We start from the raw sequence: 17,766 nt of genomic DNA, 5'->3' as shown, positions 1-17,766 counted from the left end.
AGAATTTGTGAGGTCGGTGTAGAATGGCTGTCAGCCGTTGGGGAACAACCATCAAGTTTATCCCATCAAACACTCTCTATTTAATCCCCTTCTTTCTTGATTGACCAAGCTATCCCAGAGCCCCGACGTCTTTTCCTCTCCCTTTTTTTCATTCCCTTTGTCGGCCATTGTAACAGCACAGCGAAGCACATGCACCCTAAACCCTCTCATCCCTATAAAATTCCATTGATGCTCTGTTCTTTGGTCTGATTGTGCCGCCATTGCATCATCGGAATCCGCTACGATCGACTGAGATCTACTATCTTTGTTGCTGGCCATTGAGCCTCCTTCCCTCACCTTCTTCTACCTCCCCTCAAATAGCACCCAATCCCTTCGATCTTTAGCGAAGCGGATGCTAGTTTCTTCAAGTTCTTTTTTTGAAACTTAACTATTTCCATCAGCCACCACAGTTACTAGCTTTCGTTGATTGGTCGATGACACCACCATTACGACAGCTTGGCTGTAACCAATCCTCTCTCTTCTCCTTCTCTTCTCTTCCCTCTCTTTCTCTTCTTTCTCTTCCTTCCTCTCCATTTTCTTTCCATTTCCTTCATTGTTTATTTATTTATTTATTTAATCTCTATAAATTCATTTCTTTTCTTTCTGTGCTCGTTAATCTCTCTTCTTTGATCCATGCACCAACTTTTGTGATCATTGATAGATTAAACTCGGACTCTCAGTTAATCCAAACCGATTCTCTCTCTCTCTCATTCTATCTCTATTGATTGACCAAGAATGAGCATAATCTTCTTTAATTAGTTTAATTTTTTCTTTAATTGATGAATTAGATCTAACTTAGGATTTTAATTTGATTAGATGGAAACCCAAATCTGGATAGCCACATGGCATGATCGCGAATGAATCCTTTGCATACAGGTAACCTTGAATTACACCTAAAAACTTATATTAGATAATTCTTAGATCCCAAGATAGGTCGAGATCCCTAGATGTTAGACTAGATTCAGTGGTATGGACTAGAATTTACTATGAGACACAAATTAAGTTATTTGATGCTTTATAGAAGTTTAATGAGTTATATAATTATTTTAGATTTTTGTCAATTTTTTCTGATTGGTGAGTTTTAAGAAATTTTAGGGCGGAAATTGTAAGTTACCTTTACTCCTATTATGTTTCATTATGCACATGATTTGATTAGAAAATTTATCTATTACTATGATATTTTGTTTAAATTAAATATCTTATGCACTCTACGTGCAAATGACTTGAAAAATATTGGATCGAAGATACATGGTCTATTTGGATATGATTGTATTCACTGCATCAAGAATATGTTATATATCGATTCCACTATTCTCTAGTCTGACGATGATCATATGGATTCAGGATTATTCTTTTTCTCGGCTTCTTTTGGGGTGATCACTGGTACATGCCGATTGATAGTGTATTGTAGCCAGAAGTTGGTTTTCTTTCGGACTTAGCCAAATGGGGTTGATCACTGGCACATACTGATAGAAGATAATATCAAAGCTAGCTTTCTTCTGGATCTTTAGTGGGACAATTATTGGTGCATGACCGATGGACAACATATTGTAGGTAGGATCTAGTCTCTTTCGGAGCTAGCCATGAGAGGATTGTGTCCATAGTTAGAAAGATTAGGAGAGTAAGAGCGGATGTCGATCCTTAATTGTTTTAGAAATTTGTTTTGGCTAAATACATATTTTGAAATCTGTGTTGATAGATGTAAGATGTTTTTGTAGAAAATCAAGTAAATTAAAAATTTATATTTTATATATAAAATATTTAATCAAATTAAATATTTTGCCAATTTACTATGCTTGTAAAGCTGATTATATCTTTTCTAAATTGTTTTAAATGCAGCAGATGGGGCTTGAGATCATATTCTTCCGAAGGCCGACCAAAACTTTTTGAAATAGAAGCAGCATGGGGATTTAGATCAAATAAAATTAGCCGCCTGACTAGCATAATAGCATGGGTTCCAGTCATTTTGTGCAAAACAAAACCAAAATTTAGATTTATCCCTACAATCTGATTGCTGAGACCATAACTGGGTAATGGATGGAGAATTAGCCGCAGAAGGGTCCAGTCCTCTCTCATCTCCAAAGAGCAAGTGGCTTTCCTTCGAGATAGACAAAATTATCATGGCTCAACGAGTGTACTCACTCTTTCCAAAAGGCCAGGAGCTGGTCAATTGATGGCAATTAATAAATTTAGATATGGAGAGGGAACATGACAGAATGAATTGGGATTGCTCGTATGCGGCTTGCTGGGCATTTCTTATTCCCGGAGAAGTCGATTCAATGGGCTACTGACTTCTCAACTACGGGATTCATTTGGTTTGCGGGAGAGGGAGGGGAAAAGTGTGGTTAAAGGAAAAAAGTTAAAAAAAAAAATAAAATTAATTAGAGTTTTCAAAATAGAGAGATTGGAAAAAAATTTTCTCATGGAATGTAATTTTATGTTTAAAAAAAAAATCAATGTAGGATATAGTTTTTGGCTTTTCCGAGGGTTCAAAATTAGAGGTATTTTTTTTAAAAAAAATTATCCTTTTAAGTTATCAAAAGATTTAAGACTGAACAAAGATTTTTCTATTACAACATCTCAAATCCTTTTCCTCCACGATCTACAATCAAAAATACTCCAACCATCATAATTTTTATTTATAAGCAATGATAATGTGCAGAACATGATAAGATTTTTCATTGTATTAAAGATATAATAGATATTTTATATATATATATATTTTAAATAGATGTTCCACCAAATATAAACTATTTTGGAATATACTACTTTTCTATAGTTAATCAAATATACTAAAAATTACTTTTTTATGTACCATATTTTCAAGAATCTGCATCACAAGAATAACATTCACAGAAGAAAAATTTTTTTCATGAACCAAATGAGTCCTTAGAGGATTGATATTACCAGGGTACTTATTCTTATTGCAACAACCATGTTGAGTCCATTGATCAACTTTTCTTCTAATGCCAACAGCAATACATCACCAGAATTTGGCATGAGAATGGTAGATCAGAAGTTCTTGTTTATAAGCAGTTGGATCGAAGTCTTTGATGTTTTTACTACAAATTAGGATCTTTTTTGGCACGACTTTTGCACCACGAAGTCCTATACCACCATGGATGGCTACCACATCAGCTTGGAGATGGATGGCTCTCATTCATCACCTCGATCTGTATCACAATTATAATGCCTCATCATTTTTCAAGAATGAATGAGAGCCGCTCATCTATGAGATGGATAACATAATAACCATCCATGATAGCACAAGATTTTGTGATACAAAAGTTGCATCATAGAAAATCCAAACTCTTAAACTGCTCTACTTTAGAAGCTCTCTTCAAACCAAATCTTTATTGCCATATTTTATGTTGCTTATCCAAAATGAGAGGAATGATTCTATCTTTCAAGGCCTCTCACCTACTTCCCCTCATTCTCTTGTCTATCAGAATGGACTCATGTTAGATGGATTCAACTCTATTGGTTTGGAGTCCAATAGGGACTTCTCTCCAAGCATGGATCCCTTGTGACGTGCAATATACATTGCAAAATACTATACAACACTTAATGACCACCATCAGGAGATGGACAGTCATCAAACAAAATAACCTTATATATCATACATAGCAAGCCTTATTTGATGGTCATTCATCTTTTGATAGCTGCCATCGAGTGTTGCACAGTATTTTACAGTGCAAATGGTGCATTGTAGAGATTCCTGGGTCCTTCCTTGGCTATTGGAAAAAGAATACATGTCAATAACTATACCTAAATTTAGTTTCAAATGGGAGTTTATATTGGGTCTCTCTCACGATGCTTGACTTTCCTAAATATTAGAGCCTATAAGCCTCTCTTCCAACCATGAGTGAGCTGTTTTGTTTTGTTTTTTTTTTAAGAAGAATTTGTTTTATATGACAATACGAAGACGTACTTCTCTAGTTTTATTTCATTAAGAATTACAGGATTAAGAGGGATACGTTAAAATAAAAGAAATTAATCTATAAAGGGTTTATGGCACTTGTTTGACTTTATGTTTTAAATAGTTGACATGCTCTTTTTTATTTCTTCCACAATTTTTTTTATTGCTCATTTATGATCTTACTTTTTGTCAAAAATTAAAGATAGTTTAGTGCCCAATGATCAAAATGCCACAATATTTTTCAGTCTTCTGTTTGGTACTGCATCATCTCAATAAGTTCCTTCCACTCATTAACTCGCTAATTCCTTCGCACCAAAAAAAAAAAAAAAAAAAAACCTTGCTAAATCTTTCATGCAATTACCCTCCATAATAGAAGTTATAAACCAAACGAAAAGGAAAAAATAAATAAATAAAATAAAATAAAGAAGAAGTAGACCCCAGTGACCCAAATTAGATCAAGCATTTCTGATGTCCATGCATGCATCAACCTATTTTATCACTTCAACACTGTTTTCAGGTGATGCACATCCATGATGCAGTCACAGAAAGGCATACGCCCGCTCATGCTGGAAAAGATTCCCACGGTACCATCGCTTAAAACAACCCTCTTTTCCAAAGAGTCTTGTTTCCACCTTTACACCCACTTCAGCCTCAAAACATTCGGCCCCATACCAGAGGGATCAGCACTCGTAATGTTACCAACGCGGAAACAAACAATTCGTTCACAAGATCCTGGGCAATCGGATGCTTGTTTGGGTCCAAATGGGAAAAGTAACTTAAAAAAAAAAAATTAATAAGAAAAAGGCACCATACTGAGTCACTCATTTCAGCATTCTGTGAAGCCATAGAGCATTAAAGTTGCTCATCAAATTTGTCACGAAAAGTTACTCACCAAAAGCTAGAATTCCAAGTCCAAAGATTGCCAGCACACAGAAACATGGCAGAAGAAAAAACTTGAGGATTCTAACAGATGATAAGAAGGGCTTCTATATGTTCCCTTCAAAACCATACAACAAAATCAATAGAAGAAAACTCATGCCCAAACTTCAGTGATCACCACTTCGATCATCATTGACTTTAATCAGCATTTCTCGCCATGATTTGCTGATACAGATATGGTTTATTGAGAGGGTGCAAAACCTAACCTTTACCCTCAGTGTCAGTCCCACAAAGGGATTCAAAGAATCTATCTAGGCCCTGGAATTACATCAAAATCCCATTACATCATCACTTGTTATTATTTCCAGATGAGTAAACCAGCTTTAAAAGACAGGCCGTGATACCAAATTAAACCTTCTTAACGATCTTACTTTCTAATTGTTAATTCAGAAAAGCTACATCCTTGTGGTCCATGGGAGTTGTTTAGGTTTCTAAAGTCCCATAACCACAAACACGACTTTATGAAGCCTGATCATCCAATAGTGGGCACCCTACCAGCACCGCTCGGGTGCACATGGAAAAGCACACATGATCAACTTTATGTGAGCCTCCAGCCGTTTCCCAGAATGAAAAAGATGCTGAAGTTGGCAAGATAAGATTCCATGCTACGCCTGAGAAAAATACAACCACATAGAAGATCAAGTTGGTGGACCATAACCGCATTAAAGAAAATTCAGATGGGACCTGGAGTGAGTTTCCTGCTTTGGTTTTCCAGTTTGCTGTTTGCAACATTGAATCGTAGTAAATTCAATCAAACTACAAGTCAGAACCTTAACAAACAAGAGATATTTTCCATTAAAATCAAGCTCTTTTCATAATTTAGAAGTATGGGGACCCAAAAAATATGCATCAAGTGTCTTTTTAATACTTGACATCCACCACTTCTTTCCTTAACCATCTCCATTCTTTTATGTTAAGCATGATATACATTGTTAACTCTTTCCCTGTCAGCTTAAACTTTTGAAATCAATTGGTTATACTCAATATATTGTCAAGGTTGAGGCTTGCTGGAGGTCCTGAGAGACCCCTATCATCCCTCCACAAATGTAATCCAGATCGCATGTGATATACATTGTTGACCTTTTCCTTATCAGCTTAAGCTTTTGAGATGAGTTGGTTATTCAACACTTGACAATCTTCTGGCAACCTTTTTTCGCAAAAGCTTCCTTACATTATTTTCTAAAGAAATACTTTTTTTCTAGAAAAGAGATGTTATAATATCAAAGTTTACTGCAATACTAATCACAATTTTATTTGATACCCAACATGTACAAATGTGCAACCAAAAGTGCCCTATAGCTCACAATCCATAAAGTTAGATTTAGAAACCACCAAAAGATAGACAGAGATGAGTTATGTATGCCTTACCCATTATTACTGGAACAAATGTGCAAATGCATCCAAGCAATGTATCAACCAACCAATATTTATTGTTGCAAAAAACCATTGTAGGTGGTCCTATGTTCAAAATGTGCAAATGCATCCAATTGTAGGTGGTCCTATGTTCAAAATTTGGGAGGCATTTCCCAAGAATCTAAAGCTAAGTAATTCCTCCAGGCAAGTCTATCCTCCCTTTTCATTGGAAAAATAAAATATGCACATCTTTGTCACATATGTCCTATCTATATCAATGTATTTATTGCATACTTGTGTTAGTCATTTATCCTGCAAGAACACATCAAGATGCTAATTGTATGGAGTTCATGGATACACCAGCTTGCTTCTCAAGCTTTTCTCTGAATTACCCTACTTTCTTTTCTCATTGTAAAGACCCATAAATGTATCATATCAGGACCTTAAGTAAAGATATGAACCAATAAGAGGCCTTGTCCAGTTAAATTTTACATTGATGGGCTTGGTTCTTAAAAGTGAAACAATGGACTTTAATTGCAAAACAGATTTGATTGTATTGAGCTGTTGTAACAGGGGCTGCACATTGACAATAAATGTAGGTCTTAATACCTGGACCACATATTCACTTTGTTACTTCTCCCATTTTTTGCCTGCAGCTAGCCACTATCTTTCTTATAACATGTCAATAATGCCATCATTTATGTTATTTTCTTTGACAAGTTAACTGTGAGGATGAAGTGGGATCTTTTTATATGGTTTGGCAATGTTCTTGTGGGGCAGATGATAGAAAGGCATGCAGGATACAATTGAATTATCTCATGAAAGAAGAAAGAGATTGAAGAAGATGAGGATGCGAGTGAGACCATTGGTTTGATGACCCTCAGCCTTTTAAATGTTGTGGTCTTGGAGTTAAATCAAAGGTGATGTAGAATCCAAACCCAACCATACAGGATAAGCCTGTCTGATAGTGTTGAGTGTTTAATAAATTAGCTGGAATATTCCCCCTACCATATGTTAAAATTACAACCATTCAATGGTAGAGGATGTAGCAGTGCTTGAATATGAGGATTGGTAGCCGCTGCAATCTACATAATCTATAAGCAGGAGTATTTCAACTGGTGAGAATGTGGCAATTTTCCAACCAGGAAATATATAGAATAACCTATTCTCCTTAGAATGCGATGGCATGAATCATTTGATGCTTTGATGCAGCCTCTATTCTAAAGTGGCATAGGGTGAGAATTTTAACCCCGTAATTAAAAATGCAATAAATGAATTTTGATGGGAATTTGGCTTAAAGAAGAAAAATAGCAGGTAAACTGGAGGACTTTAGTCCGTGTCTAACAATCTGGGAATATCATAAGACAATGAATAAACAACTACTTTTTTTGAACAAACTGTGGGTAATAGCTAATCAGTTTGCAAGGACTTAAGACACATACTTTTAGGGAATAGAAGAGAAGCCACTGTTACTATTGAGATCATGCGCACCGGATTGAATCGACCTAGGCTTTTGATCTAAAGTCTAATCTTTTTGAGACAATTCACCAAATACATTGCAGGCATAAATAAACAAAGACAAAATTTACGTGGTTCTGCACAAGAGGCCTACATCCATGGGGAGGAGAAGCAATCCACTATAAATCTGTCCCAAAAAATAGGTACAATATGAGGTATAAAATACCCTTAACCGAAGCCAACAAGAAGGCAACAGAGTATCGAAAAGAAGGCAACAAAGATCCAATCGGATCTACCAATCTCAGTCTCGGCAATAGATCAAGGTAAGATAATACCTGAGGTGAAGATACCTTTCTCAATTCTCGGCAAAAAATCAAGATGAATACCTCCTTACCAACTGAAGAAGCGTTCGATCATCAGCACAGGGCATCCGTGAAACCGAGAAGGAAGAAGACAAGTAGAACACCAACAGAACACCAGTGGGAGAAGGCCAGGAAGAACACCAGCGGGAGAATACCAGCCCGCACAAGAACACCAGGAACCACCACCACGCACTCGCACACACCAAAGAAGGATGCCGCGGCTTCCTTTTAAAGAAAAAACAAACTCCTCGAAATAGAGGTTCACTCGAATAAGAATTCTAAACTGTCACAGGAGATAAACAAGGAAAGAGTATATATTTAAAACCGTTTTGTAGAAAATCCTTGATCTCTTTATAATTTTGGAGCAATAGATAACAATCCTCCTTCTTGCGATAAATATTGTACCTTTTATATCAGATGTGAATTTTAAAAAAAACTTTTATAACCTCCTCCTCACCACAAGCCCTGCAGGGCATTACCAAATGCTTATACCAATCAAGTTCAGGAAATTCCTGAACTTGATTGTAGGGATTAGTTTAGTGAACATGTCAGTCGGATTATGGGCAGTGTAAATTTTCTGAAGCCTGACATCACCTTTCTCTACCAGATCTCTGATGAAGTGATACCTGACATCTATATGTTTTGTTCGTTCGTGATACATCTGGTCTCTGGCAAGGTGCAAAGCACTCTGACTGTCACAATGAATGTTCAAACAATCCTGTTCGAGACCCAAATCCTGTACCAACCCTTTTAGCCAAATAGCTTCCTTTGCTGCCTCTGTCAATGCCATATATTCTGCTTCAGTGGTAGATAAAGCAACTGTAAACTGCAAAGTAGCCTTCCAATTGACTGCACATCCAGAAAGAGTAAACATATATCCAATCAAAGATCTTCTCCTGTCCAAGTCACAAGCATAATCTGAATCACAAAATCCTATAACTATGTAATTACTCTATGCAGTAAATATCAATCCCAATTTAGAAGTACCTTTTAGATATCTAAGTATCCATTTCATAGCTGACCAGTGAGCCTTTCCAGGCTTATCCATGTATCTGCTTACAACATTTACTGTCTGTGAAATATCAGGTCGAGTGCAGACCATCGCGTACATGATGCTGCCAACTACACTCGCATATGGCACTCTAGACATATATCTCTCCTCATTCTCAGTTTGAGGAGAGTCTCTGGCAGAAAGTCTAAAATGACTGGCAAAGGAGGTAGTGACAGGCTTAACTGTAGACATACCAAATCTGTCCAAGACTTTTTCAATATAACTATGCTGAGTAAGAAAAAATCTACCTGACTGCCTGTCACGAATAATCTCCATCCCAAGTATCTTCTTTGCCGGTCCAAGGTCCTTCATATCAAATGCAGTACTGAGCTCGGCTTTCAGTTTCTGGATGATTGACATGTCCTTGGCTGTAATTAACATATCATCCACATATAATAACAAATAACAAAAGGACCCATCTGAAAGCTGCTGGTGATACACACAACTGTCATATGGAGATCTACTATATCCATGGTCGACCATAAATCTGTCAAATTTGCGGTACCACTATCTTGGAGACTGCTTGAGACCATATAATGATCTCTTGAGTAAGCATACATGATCTTCTTTATTTGGAACCTCAAAATCAGGTGGTTGTTGCATATAGATCTGTTCCTCTAAATCACCGTGAAGAAAAGCTGTCTTAACATCTAGTTGTTCCAGCTCCAAATTTTGAGAAACAACAAAAGCAAGTAACACACGGATAGAAAAGTGTTTGACTACAGGAAAAAATATCTCCTTGTAATCAATACCCTCCCGTTGACTGTATCCCTTTGCTACTAACCTGGCCTTATATCTAAAATCTTGAGGAGTGGCTCCTTCTTTCCTTTTGAAGATCCATTTGCAGCCAATTGCCTTCTCACCTTTTGGTAATTTGACTAACTCCCAAGTCTGATTCTTTTCTAAAGACTGAAGTTCTTCAACCATAGCCATGGTCCATTTATCAGCCCGTGAACTACTAATAGCCTCCTGATATATGGTCGGCTCATCACCAATGGTGTCTGCAACACTCAGAGCAGAATAGACTAACTCAGCACAAGCAGAATCCTCAAAGCCATACCTTTGAGGTGCTCTGATTTGACACCTAGATCTTCGAGTGGCAATACTATCAATCTGATCCTGATCTTGTAATGTCACCTTCTCCTGAGTCTGAATCTGTGCATCTGTCTGTTGTTGTTGTTCATTGTAAGTATCTTCACTTGACTGCTGCTGCTGTGATTTAACAGTCTGATCAATATTTACAACAGTCCTATCCTGCTGACCCCGATCCTATCACCTTGAGAAGAATTAGGCTGTAGTTGCCTTGAAGCAGTGGCTGTCTCATGAAATATCACATCCCTGCTGACTAGAAATCCTTGAGATCCAGACTCTATGCACCATAATCTATAGCCCTTTACCCCATATGCATATCCTATAAATATGCACTTTTTAGCTCGGGGGTCCAACTTTCCATCTCTTACATATGCATAAGCTGGACACCTAAAGATTCTGAGTACTGAATAGTCTGCAGGTCTTCCTGTCCACATCTCTTCCGGAGTCTTCATGCTTAATGCTGATGCTGGAGATCGGTTTATAATATAGCAGGCTGTGTGAGCGGCCTCTGCCCAAAAATCTCTACTTAATCCAGAACTAGATAGCATAGATCTGACTCTCTCTAATAGTGTGCGGTTCATGCGTTCTGCCACACCATTCTGTTGAGGTGTACCCACTGTTGTTCTATGTCTAATAATGCCTTCTGACTTACAAAAGTTATCAAATTCTGTAGAACAAAATTCTAAACCATTATCAGTCCGAAAAATTTTCACCTTCCTTTCAGTTTGCCTCTCGACCATAGACTTTCACCATTTGAATGTTTCAAATATATCACTCTTATTTTTAATAGTGTATATCCAGACTTTTCGAGAGTAATCATCAATGAAAGTAAGTATATATCTTGATCCACCTTTGGATGTAATTGGGGCAGGTCCCCATAGGTCAGAATGAATATAGTCTAATATATCAGTTGTCCTATGCACGCCTGTTGTGAAGCTGACTCTGTGTTGTTTTTCAAATATGCAGTGCTCACAGAATCCAAGTGCACCAATCTTCTGACCACTCAGCAGACCACGTCTGCTTAGCTCCTGTAGACCTATGTCTGAAATGTGTCCTAGTCTCTGATGCCATAAATGTGTCAACTGCTCAAGAGAAGATTGTACTGCTGATGCCTGACCAACAATTGTACTGCCATCCAGGTAGTAAAGGGTGCCACTTAATTTACTTCTCAATAAAGTTAATACCCCTTTATTGATAGTTATAGATCCTCTACCCCATCTGCCCTCATATCCTGCTCTGTCAAAGGCATGTATTGAGAGAAGGTTCCTTTTTAATTTAGGAACATATCTGACATCATCCAATATCACCACGGTATTTGAATTAGATTTAATTTGTATCATTCCAATACCTTTTATATTACAGATACCATCATCTCCAAAAAGAACAGTACCACCTTCACAAGATCTAAAGGAAGAGAACCATTCCTTGTGAGGTGTCATGTGGAAGGATGCTCCAGAATCCACGATCCAAGTGTCAGCATGACTAACACTGCAGGCAGTTGTAAACACTGCATCATCTGGTATACTGCTATGACTTCCTGAAGAAACTGCAATTGATGCTATATCAGAGATTGTTCCTTTATCTTTTTGTTCCTTCTCCCTTTTAGATTGTAGAAATCTACATTCAGATTTCCAGTGGTCTGGCTTTTTGCAATAGTGACAAATACCTGGTCTTTTGGGCCTAGACTTTGATCAATTTTTGGATTTACTTCTACCTTGTCCCCCCTTTTTCTGTTCATCTCTACCTCTAACAGTAAGACCTTGAGCTGGAGTCTGAGCCTGATGCTGAAGCTGTACTTTTAATCTAAGTTCATTGGATAACAAGGTAGCTTCTACTTCTTCAAGACTTATTGTTTCTCTTCTATAAAGCATGGTAGTGGTAATATGCTCAAAGGACTTAGGCAAAGAGTAAATTAGAATCAAAGCCTTATCTTCTTTATCTACATCGACACCAACATTTACTAGATCAAGCAGGAGCTTATTATACTCATCCAAGTGATCCTTAAGTGAAGTTCCTTCTGTCATGCGAAATGTGTGTAATTTTTTCCTCAAATATAATCTATTAGTCAGAGATTTTGCCATATATAAACTGTCTAGTTTTTCCCATACACTTTTGACTGTATCTAGTTCCACAACATTGCGTAGGACTTTATCACTTAAACCTGAAAACAAGGTTCCTAGGGCTCTCTCGTTAATTTCTTCTTTAGCAGTCTCATTATCTCCCGGGATTGAATCCATACCCTTAAGGGCTTTTGCAACACCTTCTTTAACCAACAAATATTTCATCCTTACCTTCCATAGTGAAAAGTCTCCGGTGCCATCAAAGACGGCCACTTCATGCCTGATGGTGGTGGAGTAAGAGACAAACGCCGGATCATTAGCCATTGAAAAACTTTATTTCTTGTCACCAGCCATCCAAGTGCTCTGATACCAATTGTTGAGATCACGCGCACCGGATTGGATCGACCTAGGCTTTTGATCTAAAGTCTAATCTCTTTGAGACAATTCACCAAACACATTGCAGGCATAAATAAACAAAGACAAAGAAACCAAGATTTACGTGGTTCGGCATAAGAGGCCTACATTCATGGGGAGGAGAAGCAATCCACTATAAATCCGTCCCAAAAAATAGGTACAATATGAGGTATAAAATACCCTTAACCGAAGCCAACAAGAAGGCAACAGAGTATCGAAAAGAAGGCAACAAAGATCCAATCGGATCTACCAATCTCAGCCTCGGCAATAGATCAAGGTAAGATAATACCTGAGGTGAAGATACCTTTCTCAATCCTCGACAAAAAATCAAGATCAATACCTCCTTACCAACCGAAGAAGCGTTCGGTCATCAGCACAGGGCATCCGTGAAACCAAGAAGGAAGAAGACAGGTAGAACACCAACAGAACACCAGCGGGAGAAAGCCAGGAAGAACACCAGCGGGAGAACACCAGCTCGCACAAGAACACTAGAAACCACCACCGCGCACTCGCACACACCAAAGAAGGATGCCGCAGCCTCCTTTTAAAGAAAAAACAAACTCCTCGAAATAGAGGTTCATCCGAATAAGAATTCTAAACTATCACGGGAGATAAACAAGGAAAGAGTATATATTTAAAACCGTTTTGCAGAAAATCCTTGATCTCTTTATAATTTTGGAGCAATATATAACAGTTACAATGTTGTATGTCAGTCAAATAATAACTAGATTAGTATCGAAAATACATGGAAAGACACTCAGCTTTTGATTGGCTTCTAACAAGGAGGGCTTAAAGATGTGAATATGTATACAAGCAGCTTGATTTCCTTTGGAGGGAGGTTGATGAAAGATTGAATTGAGAGGTTTGTCCCACAGCTTCTAGGGTGATGGAGAAAGCACCCTCTAGTCCGAAGATTACCTCATTGCAAAACATCCATGGTAGGATGAACAGAAGTTTAATTTGATGGTTGCAGGAACAGGCTGCATCCATAGGGATGGACAATGGATAAAGAATCAGGGTAGAACACACATTTTTCTCAGATTCTAGTAAATTAGAGTAGGTCATGAAAGCAAGACGCAAGAGAGGACATACAAAAGAAGTCATCTAATATGACATGGTTGTTGGTCTGATATCCCGGATTAAATAGCTTCATAGACCAGTTTCTCCAGGTCCTGGTATCATGCATTTACAAAAAATAAATCAGGCTACATATTAGCTTTCAAGATTTAGAAGGATAACAAAAATCAAACTGAGTGTACCAATAAGAAAACCAAGGAAATTACTAGAATAAGGCGCTAAAACATGCAGTTAGGTTCAACAAATGGTTGTAGCAGTAGAGCTAGCCCCTGGTGTACATGTACTCAGATGTGTGGTTTTAATATAACATAAATAAAAATTCTGGCATCCTAGGAAACTGCACAAGCTCAATATTATGAAGTTTATTGACAGTGTCTATAATGAACTAAGAAGAAAAAGAAATCTGAGAGTCCAGAAACCTTCCTTGGCCAAAACTCTGCTAATTTATCCTGAAGGAGTTTTTCTCAGATCGATGGGGTTGGTCTTTCCCAGTTCTAGGTTTTTCAATCTCAAAAAAATCGATAGTTCTCCTCCAACAAGTTCAGAGAAGTCGACAGCAGACCTTGAATTGTCTAGCCATTCAAGTTCCTTAAACTCGCTGTACATTGCATCCAAGCTTTGTTAACAACTTAATAATGCCCTTCTATAGTTTACATTACATGCCTTGTGCAGATATCCTGTTACAAAGCAAGGAACAATAAAGAACCTTACGGATAAGTGTTCAAGGAAGCTTTAACAAAACAAAAAATTAATAACTTTTCCAGAAAAATTGGGATTGAGCAAAGAATAACTCAGGTAATGCAATGGAAGAGAACTGTCCAGGTGATCTTAATTTCCCATAAATACTGTAGAAATATTTGTTTGTTGCATGCTGGAAAATCTACTTACTTTTCAAACAGCAGGCTACAAAACTCTCATTCTGAAAAGAATCCTCATTTCATTAAAAAATCAGTAGGTCTACAGACTTTTGCTGAAATAGAAGAAACATGCAGATGCACTATGTTTCTCGACTGTAGACATGCTCTCAGCTGATTTTAAAAAACCAGTGCTATATGCTTTGTAGTTTGAGCAAGCTTTTGGCTTTCAGAAGAAAACAAGCAACCAGTTTGGGAAAACAATGTGGGCCTCTATCATAGTAAAAAGCAAAAGGTTAGCCAATTAGGAAGGTGAGGAGTGTTTGAATACTTACATCTTTGTGACATGGGACCAGAAATGGACCAACTTTAGGCCAAATAAAACCAAAATTTACAATAGGCCTGTCCCAGGAGACCAACCTGCATCAATGTAAAATAGTCCTGTCCTAAAATACCTATTTGTGTACCTGTAAAATTAGGCTATGGATAGCTCCTTTGTGTATACACTCTTTTTCTTACCCAGTAAGGGTAGGAAGGCTCAGATTCGAGTCTAAAGCACACAACTGGCAGGGAAAGATATCCCATTATAATGCTATCATATGCTTATGTCTGGGTTTTTTCATAACACATATACTGATGCATGATAAAATGACATGCCACAACCAAATGACCTTCAAAACTTATCCATGAGTCTACAAATAGTAATTATCTTGCTGACAATTTAATCGTCCATGCACATTCTTGATGTATTATCATTTGCGATTAAAAGTGCATGGACATCAACTAGTCCAAAGCTTTTTTAAGTAACATTTAAGCATTTGGTTAATCTGCTTCTTCTTTCCTTGATAGTCCACTGTATTAATTTGAAAAATAGAGCATGCAATTTAACTATGAAGAAGGAAATCTTATAAAAGCAAAATCCATACGGAAGCCAAAGACCTCCCAATCTATTAGGGGGCAGCATCGACATAGAGCGTATGGAATGTAAGCAAATGCAGGCTAATCATGAATTTGTTTTATTTCTTTCATAAATTTTTTGGTACAGAATAGCATGATGGTTTTTTCAGAAATAAAGAACTGCCAAGTTCACTTTGAATTACTCGCTACACTGAACATAATATGAAAGCTTGGTTCTTTTAGCTTCTGTTTCTTCTTTCCTCGTAATAGCCAGGATACAACCATGGTTAGGTTTTGAATGCAGTAAATGATGGCTGAGTGCTGCATATATAAAATGTTTTTGGAGTATATTGCATAGTGTGCCTGCATACAGGTTCAAATGCTAGTGAACTAGTGGTTGATAATTGTATGTGGCTGTTTGATCATATAGATTATAATCATGATAATTACAACAATTGCCAGCTCTTGTTTGACACCACATTATATTGGTTGTGTTTTTAAACATGATGAACACTTGAAGAGGAGAAGAACAGAACAAACTTAAAAAGAAAATTAAGAAAAAGAAGAATGGATAAAAACATGCAATTCAAGACAACAAACTAATCAACAAAGTTCCTCATAGTCTGAGACTCAGCTACAACAATTTCTTTGCAACTTAGATACATCCCACCTAAGATACTCTTCGTGGGGATCCCAAATCTGTCTGCAGTACTTTGAGTATCATTAAAACTTCTGACTAATTGTGGTTCCTAAAACATCAAAATTTCAAGCTAGTTAAAAGAATATGAAAAGGCAGTTATACATGTCTATTGGTCTCTTCCACAAGTATAATATTTAAGGCAAGCAAGATATGCTCGCCAAAAGTTGTGGTAGTTATATCCTTGATCATGACCAGTACTAGAATGCTAATGGGCATTTGACCTTTTCATACATAAGCCCCTCCCCCCTTCTGGAAACAAGTTACCATACAGTTCAGTGACAAAATTTCAATTTTGATTGTTCTTGTATCTATCCTGGCTACTGACAAGGATTCCACAGGCAGTTAATTAGCTTTCATGCAAGTCTTGATATCTTTATTCCATGCCTCTCTCTTGGGCTTCAGTAACGTTGACATTTTCCCCCAACCAATAGAATAACATTGGCACCATGTACCCTGTTCTTATCATAAAGCCATCATAGTTTCAAAAATTCAAATAATTTGAGCAGTAAATGCAGAAGGTATCCAAAGGAAAACTTCACCCAAAAAAAAGGCACAAATTTCTTTTTGATATGTGGCTATCATTGTTGGTTATTCCACCATGAGAACTAGATACAATTTCACATTGTCATTGTTAATTAAAACTATTCAAGATCTTCTCCATGTATCCTACAATATAAAGACATTATAATGCTCTCAATCAAGGTTCATTGTCTTGGTATTGGACCCCCCCTACTGGTAATGTCTTGGTACAATGTCGGTATGCCCGGTGTTGGTTCAGCACATTGAAACTCCGTACACCCCCCATACCATTTACTGATTCGGTACTGGTATGATACAATTCGCTTAGTATGCACTAGTATTGACCAGTATAGCATACCATGCTCCCAATATTTTCCCAACAAAAGATTCGTTCAATCAAATAAATACTCGGATTAGCAGATTTTATGCTTTACCATGGATTCATAAGAAAAAAAAAGGAGGGAAATGTGTAATCATTATTCTTAATGAATTTTGAGCTTTCATTCTTGATGATTTCTTTTTTCTTGGGCAAGAACTTTTTCTCATGCAAAGTTCATCGTTGAAGATATCATGGAGGGAAATTCTATGATGCATAGGACAATGTTAATCAACCTAGACATGCATCAAGAATATCATGGAATTTTACTGTGTCATCATTATAATTCCTTATCTTCAATGCGTTTTCGATAGATACCAAGTTTAGGTTTTCAAACAGTACAAAAAAGTAAGCACAACACCATGTACTTGTTGTACCTTGGGTGTGGTGAGCACCAAGAGAAGAGAAGAGGAAACGAACCTTATGAAAGAGAGATTAATATATTTGTTAGGATTTGACGCCTCGAGATTCAGCCCACAGTGAGGTTCGCGGCGAAAAACGGAGTCCAACGAGACCAAGATCACCTGAATCGGAGCTCGGATGGAGAAGATACGAGCTTTCGAAGATAGCACGAAAACCGAGGCGGCGGAGGACCGCCGGCGACCGGCAGCGGCGCGGCCGCAGGCGGCGGCGCGCGGGACGCGCGTCCCAGGCCC

Source organism: Elaeis guineensis, chromosome 2 (genome assembly GCF_000442705.2).
Source record: "Elaeis guineensis isolate ETL-2024a chromosome 2, EG11, whole genome shotgun sequence".
Classification (NCBI taxonomy): domain Eukaryota; kingdom Viridiplantae; phylum Streptophyta; class Magnoliopsida; order Arecales; family Arecaceae; genus Elaeis; species Elaeis guineensis.
The sequence above is the reverse complement of the archived record's forward strand: the minus strand, read 5'-3'. Positions refer to the sequence as shown.